Here is a 13,021-nt window from a genome sequence, read left to right on the forward strand (position 1 = left end):
CAAGGGGGGGTGTGTGAAGTGAGCAAGGAGCTTCAGAAGGGGGTCAGGATGGTGTCGAGATGGGGAGGGCTGATCGGGAGGTGGGCGAGTCGGCCCAGTGGACAAGGCACTTCTGTGGGGTGGGGCTGTGGAGGGGAGGTATGCTTGGGACATGGTGCCAAACACTGCACTGCGGGTGGAGGCTGTCCTGGGAAAACTGTGAGAGGACAGGTGGGGAAGCACAGGGACCAGAGAAAGGAAGGGCAGGGAAAGGCCATCACATCCTCTACCACTGTGAGGTGTTGCTCATTCATTCCCATAAATTCACTGCTGCAACCTGAATTGGGCTCTGTGAGCCCATTTACAGACGAGGATCAGAGACTCTGGGTCGTACCTTTAGGTTCTGACCACTTGGCGCCTTGAGTTCCAGGTTGAAAAGTGTGGCACCTTTTCCTCCACGGGCTGGGGCACCCTTAAAGGCTGATGAGGAAGGGCATGGTGGATGAAGGCAGGTGTTAGAAGGGTACCATTGGTGGGGTTCTTTATGTCCAGTGACACCTACAAGGTGCTCTGTCCCCGACGCCATTAGTGAATGATGAGAGAAGGCTGACCAGCCCCACGGCCAGCTCTACTGCCCCAACTCCTCAGGCCGGCCACTCACCTGCTGCCGGGCCTCCTCCTGCCTGCCCCCCACCCCCTGACTCCACCTCTACGGAACCTTTTCTTTCTCTCATTTGCTCTCACACGTGTGAGCACACACACTCACATGCTTGTCCATCCAGCCTGCTGCAGTGTCCCCTCCCCTCCATTCTCATCTCACCATTCTACTTCTATGGAACCTTCACACACACACACATTCTCTTACACACGCACATTCTCACATAAACTCACATACATAATCATGTGCACTCATATTATTCTCTCACATGTACACACTGGCATAGGCACCCCTCCCCCCACATGCACACAATCACACAAGCCATATGTACTCCCACTTGTGTGCACACATATACATGCATCGATGCCCCCACCCCCGGCCACTTGGTGATGGCCTGGCCTGACTGCAGAGGGCAGTGAGATGTAAGAGGACAGCCTTGGGCAAACCTCAGGGCCACCAAGGCCCACGTCCCTGTGCTTCACAACTGGGGTCCTCTGCCCTCTGGCCTGTGCCTCTTGGGCCCCATGGAGGTCCAAGGAAGGGGGCAGGGTCTTGAGTCCTAGTTCAGAAGCTTACAGGCATTTGGAGACCTCTGTAGCAGAGGGGCCAGGCATCTGGCTGCTGAGTTGTCTGTGGGGAGGGGCCCATAAATGCCTCCTGGCATCGTGATTGGCTCAGGATGGCTTTTCCTCATCATTTAGACCATCATACAGCGGACAGCATCTGGGCTCTGGGGCCCCACACATTTGTGTGAATCCCAGTCACACTGCTCTCTAAGTGTGTAAACTTAAAGTCACTCTCTCTCTGTCACCTCTCAGAGTTGGGAGAGGCTCTGCAACTTCCTGTTTGGGGGTTACACTAGATGCTTAAAATATTTGAAAGTGGTAGATTTTGAATCTTTACATTTAATAAAGGCATATTCTGCAAAAATAATAGACATTCACATACTTACGGGAATTATTGAAACCTCACTTCTCAGTACACTACAAATGATGCACACTTGCCTCGAGCTGCAAGGTCTTCTTCCAATGAGGGCAGCAAATCTGTGTTGCTGTAGGTGGCCTCATTTGAACATAATGACAAAAAAGTGATGTAAGGCCTTTTATGAATGTAAGGCTGGGCCAAATAGCCCTGAGTTCTCCTTCCCTGCTTTCTTTATCCATCAGAGAGAGCTGATACTCCTAGCCACAAGATTCGTGGGAAGATTCATTGCAACGGTGCTACAAAAGCTCCTCTTAGAAAGGAAAGATAGTTATATCTGACTTTATTAAACCTCTGTTCATTACAGGACATTGGAAAGAAAATAAAAAAGCAGGTCACACACACACTGGGAGAAAATATTTACAACACATATAACCAGTGTAGGATTAATATCAAGAGTATTTACAGATCAGCAAGGAAAGCTCAAACGATTTAATAGAAAAATGAGCAAGAGTCTTGCACAGGCCTTTTACAGATGAGGCAATTCATAGGTCCGTAAGCAGAGGAAGAGATGGTCAAAATCATTAGGGATCTTGAAATGCAAACCAAAACCATAAAGATATATAATTTTACACCAGTAGACTGGCAAAAACTGAGAGGTGGTGGAGAGGGCATGGAATAACAGGTGGTGATTGCTGGTGGAATCAGTATGACCACTTTGGAAAGGAGTTTTCCAGTGTCCTATGAAACTGCACATTCATATTCCCTATGACCAAGCAATGCTGTCCTCGAGTATGCACCCAAAATAAAATCCCTCATACACTCTACAAGATAAGAAAGGCCACAGTTGTTAGCATTGTTTGTAGAGTCAAATTCCCAAGAAACAACCCAAATAGTCATTAATGGGGGAGGAAATATCGTACCCAATGAAATGGATGAAACACAAATATGTGCAATCGTATAGATGAGATCTTAGCAGTGTAATATTGAACAGATAGCCTTAAGGGCAATTTTGTATGGTTCATCTAGTAGAGAATAGCATGCAACTCTATAGCTTTTTAAAAAAGTTATGAAACACGTACACGCATGCATGCCTCAAAAGTAGCAGTAAAGCTCAAATGTGGGTGATGCTTACTACACATGGGAGAGGCAGAGCGACAAGAGGGAGAGGAGCACGTTGTTGGTTATAAGACAGGGTCAGGGTCAATGCTGGGTTGAGGCCATGGGTGCTTTCCATTTTCCTTTCATATTATTATAAATAATAAATGATGTCAGAAAAAACCAGGCCCATGCCTCAACAAATGGACAATGTATTTCGGAACAAGAGTTGTAATTAATCCGGTTCTGGATGTTAACTCTTCTGAATAAACATGCCCAGACGGTGTCAGGCAGAGATTGGTTTTCCCGCACATGCCACATCTTTCCTCCCTTGCAGGCCCAGCCCCATCCTTGCCCTTGGTTTGCTTTGGGAAGGCAACACCCCCCAGTAAACAACTCTGCAGGGGGACACATCTGGACATGGTCCTCTAGGGAAACGTCTCCTTGTCATCCCATCTACCCCTAGTCCACTGGTGACTTATTAGAAATCCTTCACCCTCTCGAAATGCATAGGGCCTTGCTCTTGAAAAGAACAACATAACAAGTGGTAAGGGATGAAAAGAAAGGATTCCTTATATAAATGTATATCACTTCACGATGCAAAATATTATTTTTTTCAGTAACGTACAATGTACTAATTTTATTTTATAAACCCCAAGCTGCCTTTGGGGTCACAAATCTTTTTGCATTTGGATCTTTGAGAAATCTGATAGCCAGCACTCAGCAAATGTTAAGGGTTTTATAACTAAGGTCATAAAAGTGAGTTCTTACTATTGTCAGAAAATGGAGTGCCCTGTGATTTTGGCTGGAAGCAGAGCTCAGATACAGGCTCAGCCCCCTTCTTCATGAGCAGGTGACTGCTGGGCCTACACGCTTGGCTGTCTGAAATTCTACCTTTTCCCGGCTCCTGGAGCTACTTCTTGCCCCTGCAAGCTTGGCTTCAGCAACCAGCTGAATTCCTCAGCCTGCAGCAGAACAGGCTGGAAATGGCCAGGCCCTTGACCGAAGGCCATATCCTTAATCCAGAGACCATAAGAGAGAAAAAAAAACTACAGCACGTTTGGACAAACTGGCCTGAGCCGTATACTCCAGGAGGAACATCCTCTCCAAATGTCACACAGAACCCACTTCCACACAATGCAGGCAGCCTGGCAAAGATAGCAGATGCCCACCAGGGACTTCCTAGAGAAACTTCTGTAGCAACGGAAGGACAGTCACACTTCTAATTTCCAGTTGCTCTTTCGTGACTCCAGCTCCATTTCCAGAGCGTACTCGGTAGTGGAGCAATGTCTAATTGCTTCCAAAGTCAAGGAGCTCACTATCGAGGGTAACCTTGGAGAGCTGCTCTTATTTTTTCCTTGGGAGTGCTGCAGCTTTTAATGACTTGAAACCAATTTAGGTGGGAAATTGCTTAGCAAGATGTGATCCCTTTTCCATGGTACCAGAGCCAGAGAAAGGGATTGTGACATAGTTACCCCATGGCCGTGATCCACTCCTTCAAGCCAGTGACCTCTTGGAGAAGATGAGGGCAGTCCTTGCTGATCTCTGTCTGTGAACAGACAGGAAGGAATTTGGAAAGGAGGGACATTTCTATTCAGTAGAATCCTACAGCATACGTGTATTACAGCAAATCTGCCTAGCACCTGGTCAATCTCAATAAATACTAGATTACCCCTGAATGAGTCTTCTGTTTTGCTCTCTGACTCGATAGAAAATTGGAGATATAGTCCCTGCCATCAGTTAGTTGGTTGCCCTGCATAGATTTCCTGATGAGGGGACCAGAGAAGTAGCTCTACAATCCCTATTGGACTGTCTCTTGATAGCCTTCACTTGGGGAGGAGATGCTCCTGTGAAACGTCCCAGAGAGAGGAGAGAGTCTGCCTTCGCTCCTCTCAGCTGCATGGTTCAATGAGACAGAAGAGAGTCTAGATCAGGGGTTGGCTAACTAGAACCCAGAGGCCCAATCCAGCCTGCCCCCTGTTTTTTTATGTAAAGTTTTATTGGAGCACAGCCACAGCCATTCATTTCCTTGTTGCTGGTTGCTTTCCTGCTACTTCAGCAGAGTAGAATAGTTGCATAGACACCGTGTGGCCTGAAGATTCTCAAATATTTAGTATCTGGCTCTTTACCGATACAGTTTGTGGACCCTTGGTCCCGAGCCATGGGGAGCTCCAGGGACACTACCCCAAGCTTTGCATCATTGGGCAGGTCATGACTCAAACGGGCTCTGCCTACAGACCAGCTCTTCATGTCTTTTCCAGCCTTAACTTCCTGTAGCCCGGGGAATTTTCCTTCACTGCATTGCCAGCCAGCTTTTCTCCCAGCCTGGCCTGAATCTCCACCTGAAATCTATTGAACTCTCTCTAAGTATAGGCACTAGGCCAAGTGATTTACATACATTATATCCTTCCTCCTAAACAAAAGTACTCGGTTGGTGCTATCCCCATAATACAGAAATGGGACCTGAGCCTCAGAGAAATCAGGTGACTCATCCAAGGTCACAGAGAGACCTTGGAATTCTGTAGTTGAGCTGTCATCAACTTGACTCCAGATTTGCCTCTTCTCACAGGAAGGCAGCGCCGATCCTTTCCCATAGTGTGTTTTCCACCTTCTCACAGGTTTTTGTGGATTTATTTCCCTTCCTCTTTGACACCAGAGTAGCAAGATATGCACTGGGATCCCACTTTTAAAAGCCTTCCTTATGACACCGGGAAAGTTATTTAAGTCTGTGTGTTTATCCTTTGATTTCCTAAACTATTAAAAGTATCACTTAGAGAAACTGTGATGCAGCGTTGGGCTGGCAGGTGGTTCAGATTTATAGGATGACAACTTTGTCACATGAAGTCAGACTTGACTGTTGCTGGAGGGATTTTGTTGTGTTGTTTACTTTAACTTGATCAGCTCCCTTGGTAACCTCCAGCATAACCCAGCTTCTGTGCAGTGCCAGGGCTTCATCCAGACTGGCAATTGGTTAAACCTCTACATAAATGAGACCTAATATTTAATAGCACTGTCAAATAAAATACATTGTTAATAGTTTAAATGTCAATCTTCACAGCTCATTGAGCTCTTTGAATAAATAGCCAAGTAACTTGTTTCAGACCCTTTGGCTGCAGATGGCATTTTTCAGAGGGAAGTAGTTTTTTAAGGCCAGGAGTTATTATCAGAAGGTGGTTTGTTTTCCACTCCGTAAATATTGCTGAGGTCACAGAGTGCGCATGCAAATGCAGGAGGAAAGCAATCCCACAAATCTTCCTTATTTCCACCACTGATTTAATGCTTGTCCCGGCACCAGATTGTACTTAGGTGCCACATCCCAGTTCCTGCGTTTGACCCCTTCCCCTTCTTGTCCTTGCATGCACTCCCCACTGAGTGTCAGGGACCCCGTACTGTGGTTAAGAGGTGGCCCCCAGAAGGACAGTAGGCTTCCGGGGGTGACCAGGGACTTGGCTACCCCACAGCGCCCTCCATTTGGAAGGAGGCAGGCGAGGAAGGCTGGCCTCCTGGTTCTGTGCCACCCTGGGGATTCCATTAAGGAGGGGGAGGGAGCGTATATGGGGTGGCACCTACGTAAACTTTTGGGATGCTACGTTCAAACATCAGGAATGCAGGTGATGGAAGGGGGCCTCGATGCAGATTTGACTCCCCAGAAAAGAGACTGCCCGGAACTGTGCAGCCCTGGGGAGTGGACCACAAAAGCAGTGCTCTTGGTAGCAGCAATGGGCCTTGCAGCCTTTTTCCGATACCCGTAAGTTGTGCTTTCCCTGCCCCTGCATCAGCCTGGGTCAGGGAATTCCATAGTCCTCTTTCCCCCTCAGGAACACATTGGATGGTGTTCATCTCTCAACCTTTTGTCCTTGCTCAAAGGTCACTATAACCATTTTGCAAATTGGGTGGTCTCTTCTGTCCTTCACTCAGTTATGCATTCATCGATCCATTCTGGGAGTGTAGTATGATTAATTTCTGCTTAGATGTTAGAAGTTTAAGTCACAGTTTCACCTTAATTTAATGTGCGACTTAAGACGAGTGGATTACCTTCTCTGAACCATCTGTGACACTGGAAAAGCTGCCCTTATGAGTTGTGAGTTGCCAGTGCTAAAAATTGGGAAGCATCCCATGTGTATTGCAGCAATCGGTGTGAATAGATGTTTGAGTAAGCAGTCTTAGCACCTCCTATATCTTAGGAAAAGAAGATATATATGTATCTTCATATATATATAACCATAAGGGTGATTAGAGTTAGTCTTTTTATGAGGTATAATGGACACTCAACATCCAAAACATACACTTCTATTAAGTATTCATTTCTGCAGTTTTGACAGTGCTATACAACTTTGTAATCATCAGCCAAAACACACATAGACCCTTTTAAGCACTCAAAATGTTTTCTGTTATCACTTTTCAGTCCATTCACCCCTTCCTCAGAGGCAACCACTTAAGTGATTTCTATCATCACAGGTCAGTTTTACCTTTTTAAAATTTCATATACATGGAATCACAGAGTTTATGTATTTCGTTTGACTTTTTCTACCCAGTAGAATGTCCCTGTGGTATTGTGGAGATCAGTATTTTTTACCTTTTAGTTGAGTAGTACTCCCTTGTATGAATAAACCTCAACTGTATATCCATTCTCCAGGTGACATGCATTTTAGTTGTTGCCAATTTAGGGCTATGGTGACTAAGACGATATTAGCATCCTTCTTTGTATCATTTGTGGGGTCATGTTCCCATGTATCTTTGCTAAATATGTCAAAGTAGGATTTCTGGAGCATAGGTTAGAGGTGTATTTAACACAGTAGGAAACCGTCAGCCACCTCCGAGTGGTTATGTGAGTTTGCATTCCCGCTATGAGGATTTGTGCTTTCCAGTTGTTTGACATCCGAAGCAGCATCTGCCAGTCTTTTTGACTGTAGCCTATTTAATATGTTTGAACAGATATCACATTATCGTTTTAAATTGCATTCCTTCAGTGCCTAACAATGCTGAGCACTTTTTCATGTTCTTATTGACTATCCATATATCATCTTTTGTGAAGTGCATGCTTAAGTATTTTCTTCATTTTTATTGGACTGTTCATCTTTTCACTATTGATTTATTATGAGTTCTTTATGCATTCCAGTTATACGTCTTTGATCAAATATAAGTACTGTAAATATCCTTACCAGGTTTTCACTTGCCCATTTATTTCTTAAAGTAGATCTTTTTGAGGAGTAGATATTTTTAATTTTTCTAAAATCCAATTTCTCACATTTTCATATTTCTGTTATAATCATATAATCAGAAATGTTATGATTAATGCCTTTTCACATCCCATGGAAGTTTTGACTACCCCCAAAGTTATACAGATAGTCTTCTGTGTTTTCTTCTAGAGGTTTTTACATTTAGTCCTATGTTTCATCTCAGATTATTTTTGCATATGGGATGAGGTAGCAGTCCAGGTTTACTCTTTTCCATACAATTATCCGATTCACCTGGTACCAATCATTAAAAGACTTCGATTTCCTTAACAAATAGGCTAGAAAATTATTTGTCCTTACATGTGTTGGTATATTCTCTATTTTGTTCTGCTGATCACTGTAGCTTTATTTTATTTTATTCCTCAAGTCAGTGTAAGTCCTGCAAGTTCTTTTACAAAAATTTTGTGGGCTATTCTAGATCATTTTTATTTTCATTGCAGTTTTAGAATAAGCTTATCAATTTCTTCAGAAAAGTCTGCTGGGGTTTTGATAGCTATCACATTGAATCTGTAGATGATTTGGGATGAAAATTAATATGTTTACAAAATTCCAATGCATGAACCTCCTTTTCCTTTTCAAAGATTCAACTTTTGACTCTACTGACTTTCAGTTGCTTTTATATTATGTTGATTTCAAATCTGTAGGTCTAGATATATCTTTTCTTCTATTTAGTTTGGGTTGAATTTACTTTTACTTTCCTAGTTTTTTTTAATGTTGAAAGTGAGGTAAATGATTTTACACTTTTTCCTTTCCTAATATAAGCATTTAAAGCTAGGAATTTCCTTCTAAGAACTGCTTTAGCTGCATCCTGTGGATTTTGATATAATATGTTATTATCATTGATGTCAGAATGTTAAGTCTCAGACTTTGTCGTCTTCAAGGTAACCCTGTCAAAATCTAGAAGCTGTTATATAATATGGAAAAGGCTATGGAGGCAGAGAGGAGGGATTTATTCTGCCTAGTGAGGTTGGGCAGAGCTCCCTAAAATAGCCCTTTCATGCACCTTTATTTTACAATCTAAATGCCTTTTCTGCTCTTTTGGGACTTTTAGGAGAGGCAGTAAAAAGAAAGAAAGACAGGAAAGAAGGGAGGGAAGGGAGAGGAAAAATCCCTCTTCAATTCTGATGATAAAAGTATAAGAATATGGCATGAAAAAACTGTGGCAAGAAGGAAATAATAGAAGATAATGGAAATAAGAGGCAAAAAAGACAATTGAACTCTATGTGAATAAAACTCAGTTTTATTTCTACTGAATGTGTGGTTTCCTTGTGTGATAGTGAAGGCAGTGGTATTTTCTCTGGCCAACCGTCACTGCTCTCAGAGCCCCTTCCTGAGGCTTTCGCCACTAAGTGAGCTGGAGCCTCCTATAAAGCTCTGCCTTATTGTCCAACCCAACTCCATCTGCACTAATGCCAACTGTCCCCCATCCATGCAAATAGTTTTTAAAAAGAGCCACTTTGAGAGGAAACCTTTAGGTTATATGTTTAAATTATATGTATAATATGTCACCATTAAAAAAGTTTAGACTATTAAAAAATTAATATAAGCAGCAGAAATCAATCAAACATGTTTTTCACCTCCTACATACAAATGTAGGGATTACTCTATATGTTTCTGTCTAGTCCGTTTTAAATGCCCCCCAATATTTCATATAATTATAATGCTATAGAAAATATATTTTGTCCTGCATTTTTCTAACACCATTTGTAACCCTTTTTAAAAAGCCATTTTATTGTCTAGTTATTATATCCTCAAGTGAATGTAACATAATTTCTTGAACCGTTCCCTTCTTGGTTGTCATTTGCAGTTTTTAACTAATATAAATAACCTTGTAATGAACATCTTTGTGCCTAATGCTTTTTTATTTTTTTAGTTCACAACTTTATTTCTTTCTATCAAATTCCCCCAAGTGGAATTATGATGTCAAAAATATTATAAACATTTTTAAATCTTGACTGAAATACAATTGAGTAATGCCAAAAGCAGGGTTTTGAGTGAATTTAATTCTTATCCTTTAAATCAGAAGCATACTTATGCTTCAGGGGTTTATTTTGTTTTTGTTGTTGTTGTTTCTTATCAAATATCTTAAGTAGGAGATATATTTTTATAAATTGGTATTTTTCTTCTTTTCTCATATCCTTTATTTAAATTTTCTTCTTTCCTTCTCTCTTTCTCTGTATATTTGTAAGTATGCAGTTATATATGCATATAATGTATGTATGCTTTTCTTTTTGCTTTACTGTCTTTTATTCATCTGGGTACTGGAGTGGAGCAGAAATCACTTTCTTTTCAGGTCTTTTAACTTGGAGACACATTAGACATTATCATCGGTGAGCCGTGAATTTTGCTGTTCAAGGAAATTGAATATGATCATGGTTATAGATCCAGCTTTGTTAAATCATCAGAAGTGATACGCATACAACCTCTTTTCCTAAACATGTATTTCTGCAATGATTTACTATTTAAAACATTTGGTCTTTTGTCCATTTATTCATTCATAGGGTTAGTCAACTCATTTACCAGTGTTGACCTCTGTCCATATGTAAAAGTGGGAGTGATATTTCCTTCAAGATGTAAGTAAAAGTGAATTAAGGCCAAAGTTAGGACAAAGGCTTATTTTGGACATTATTTTATTTAAAAAACAAACACTTCTGTTTCCTTCCTAAGTTTGCCAATGGCCATCCTCCCATGGGGAACTGGCATCACATAGTTGGATACTCTAGGGATTAATTTAACCATGAATCCCACCATTAGATAAGTTCTTGGATGAGCCAGACACTGTGTGAAGTGCTCCCCCCCATACACATGATCTCACTTGTCCTTCAACACAACCTATTAGATTAATGAGAAAACAGACGTTTGAAGAGGAGAAGGACTTGACTGAAAGCCAAGCTTGAGTAAGCATCAGAATCAGAATTTGAGCTCCATACTTTATACTTTGAAGATGGGAAGAGATACATGATCCAACTGAAGCATTGGCTGCTACCTGCCACTCCCCAGGTCTCCAGTCATATGAAACCTGAGTGGTTCCCTTCATACACCACGATTCCTGCCCTCTCCGTATCTCTGTACACCACTGTACACACTGCCCAGAACTCTGTTCTATTTCTCTGTTTGCCAGGCTGGCTCATGATTATCCTGCATGCCTTAGCCAAAGCTGAGGGGTCAGGGGCGCCCTTAACACACTGTGCATCCCAGAGCACAACCTCATCAAACATGTCACCGGGCTTGATCTTTAGGTAAGGAGTGCAGGAAGGGGAGGGGAGGCCAGGGAAGGCCAGGGGTCCTCTCCCACAGGTTTGGAGGGCATGGTTGGGCTTGCTGGATCCAGTTACTATACAACTGAATAAGTCGGACCCTTCATAATCCCTTGCTGTTTAATTCTGTTCTATGATGATTGGTTTGGGATAATACAGTCCAAAGATCAAGGAAAGCCCCCACTGTGCTTCCCTTATTAAATTTCTTTGCATTGGGTTTTGAGCATTGCCAAGCAAATCTCATTATGAATTCTTCAATTACTTTCTTTTGCAATTTTTATAATTTGGTAGAGTAAGCCCTGGAATCAAACCAATATCTGTGCCATCATGCTAACCTTGATTATTTTCAAACTCCTCATTAGAGGTTGTGGGAGGATGTTCATACCTTTTAAATCTGATTTTATTTTTCATATTTCCTCTGCCCTGTAATTTGCTTTGTTCCCAGGTCTGATAATGTGTCGCCTTAGTCTTGGCTATAAATGTGGGCTGACTCCATTTTATTTGTTCCACCGAGTATTATGGCTTTGGGTTTTATGACTTAAGTTTTTTTGCATTTTTGAATTGAATTGTTTTGCTATTTGATTAACATTAAAATCAAGAAGCCATTGCTGATGAAAATGGCCTTGATTTATTGGGTTGGTCACACTGCTGGAGATTTTTGTTTTAGCTTATTGTTATTTTCATTTTTATTGATTCAAGATTGTCCAGGAATAAAAAAAGTAGAAAGGAAGGAAGGAAAATAACATTTATGGAGAAACTATTACATGTGTGATTGTTCTCATGCACTTTATCCTCACCACTGAAAGCATTTTGCGATATTTTGATTTTGTAAATAAAGGATATGGAACCACAGAAGGTTAAATTACTGCCCAAGGGCCATCTGACTATACCATCCTTGTGCTCTTCTTATCATTGTCATCTTCAATGATATATAAGCCATATGGGTGGAAGTTGAGGTTTCACTGGGATAAGTAGCTGTAATAAAGAGTTGATGGTTCTCTTTACTTTCCAACATGAAGATATTGTGATTTGCTCTAGACCCTAAGTTTTAATTGTGGTGTCAGTGTGTGTGTGTGTGTGTGTGTGTGAGAGAGAGAGAGAGAGAGAGAGAGAGAGAGAGAGAGAGACAGAGACAGAGAGAGAGAGATAGAGAGAGAGACAGAGAGAGAGAGAGAGAGAGAGAGAGAAGGAAAGAGACAGATGGAGATGGAAACAGGGACAGGTGACTTAACTCAAACCAGTAAGAGTAATAGGAACAGTAAGGGCTCTGAGGAGCAGGTTGATGAGAATCCGACAAAGAAAACAAAAATGTCAAGCCTGCTAAAGAAAATACTTGGCAGTGAAATTTGTCATCTTCAGTATTTGAGGAGTCTGTAGCTGAAAGAGGCCTGCAGTGTAGCCTGGCTCTGAGAGCACAGGTAGTTAACAAACAGTTAACAGGAGGCCTGATATCTGGGACCTGTCAGTGAATGTAGCAATGCTGGCATCACGGGGGCTTTCCAGGTGGGGCCAAGTGGGCGGTTTGAAAGTTTGTCCTGTGGCGCTGGCAGGCCCCTCTGATGATGAACTTTTGTGATACTTTGGCTGTATAATGCTGGAAATCCTGACAGCACCAGCCCAGAGGTTGTCAGCTGTGGGGGACAGTAGTCCATTTGGATCTTTTCCACCAGGACCTTTTTTGTAGTTCCTCCAAGTGTTTTAAGGCTATTGTGTGAACTCTTTCTTAGGCTGACATTATCTAAAAGGCCATCAAAGGAAAGGTTGACCACCGATGGTGTGGGAGAATGAATGGGTCACATGACACATTATGGGACCTGCTTTGATATTAGTTGTGCTCATGTGCAGTTTGACTGCCCCCCTCTCCTTCCAGC

The 13,021-nt window shown here is 42.2% G+C and overlaps 1 protein-coding gene across 2 annotated transcripts in view; it reads left to right on the forward strand.

Annotated features, from left to right (window-relative positions):
• The window catches only part of GRID1 (glutamate ionotropic receptor delta type subunit 1), a 729,341-nt gene that overhangs the window by 686,737 nt on the left and 29,583 nt on the right, over nt 1-13,021 (forward strand). The gene's annotated exons all lie outside the window — the stretch shown is intronic.

The sequence above is a fragment of the Tamandua tetradactyla genome, chromosome 13 (assembly GCF_023851605.1).
Source record: "Tamandua tetradactyla isolate mTamTet1 chromosome 13, mTamTet1.pri, whole genome shotgun sequence".
NCBI lineage: Eukaryota > Metazoa > Chordata > Mammalia > Pilosa > Myrmecophagidae > Tamandua > Tamandua tetradactyla.